Here is a 954-nt window from a genome sequence, read left to right on the forward strand (position 1 = left end):
CCTTGTCTTTTCATGTCCAGAGTAACATATCATATGGTCATCTGACTCAAAATGGCCCCATGCCAGTCCATCTCATCTCTCCAATGCCTAATATGTCAATGTTCATGCGTTCCATTTCTTTAACAATTTCTAATTTTCCTACATTCATGGCTCTCACATTCCATGTTCCAGTCAGTAGGGTCTGCTTACAACTGGATGGCGAAATTTTAGACTTTGGTTATGTTGGCAGGAGAGGCCAAACTAAGACCGTTCAAATTAAATGACTTCAATATTAACAGGAGCCTCCAACAATGTGCCGAATGTGCACGTGGGAAACCATGAGGACAAATACAATTCATAATTGGCTTGCCAGCACAACTACCATTTGCCTCAGGGAGCACTTAGGTAGTATGTCAAACTAAAAAAATACCAACAGGGGAGCTCTGGTGGCCTAGTGGTAAGGAGCTGCAACTACAATCCCAGAGGCACACAGTTCAAATCCACCAGATGCTCTGCTGGGGAAGGAGGGACAATCTCCTGTACCAGTCAGATCTGACTTGACAGTACACACAAAAATAATAAAAATTTAAAAAAACCAAAAACTAATAGGTCAAAAGTGAAAAGAAGCTCAATTGATGGGGCTTGAGCCGAGTCCTGGTCTCTGGTCCATGCACCTATGGGATTGTAGTAGCAGCTTCTTGCCACTAGGCCACCAGAGCTCCCCACAAGTCCGTTTTCTTAAGATGCTGATTAACTTTTATCTGGAAAGCTGGGAAATCTCCTCTAAAAATCTGTAATCTCCAAACTTGGCCAAGAGCACAAAATTGGTTTTTCTAGGACAGTCTTCCTCTGAAAAGCCACTGGGGGGTTAGAGGTACACGGTTCAAATCCACCAGATGCTCTGCCAGGGAAGGAGGGACAATCTCCTCCTGCACCAGTCAGATCTGATTTGATGGTACACTCACACAAAAAAAA

Source organism: Elephantulus edwardii, unplaced genomic scaffold (genome assembly GCF_000299155.1).
Source record: "Elephantulus edwardii isolate Elephantulus edwardi_28Jun2011 unplaced genomic scaffold, EleEdw1.0 scaffold02088, whole genome shotgun sequence".
Lineage (NCBI taxonomy): Eukaryota > Metazoa > Chordata > Mammalia > Macroscelidea > Macroscelididae > Elephantulus > Elephantulus edwardii.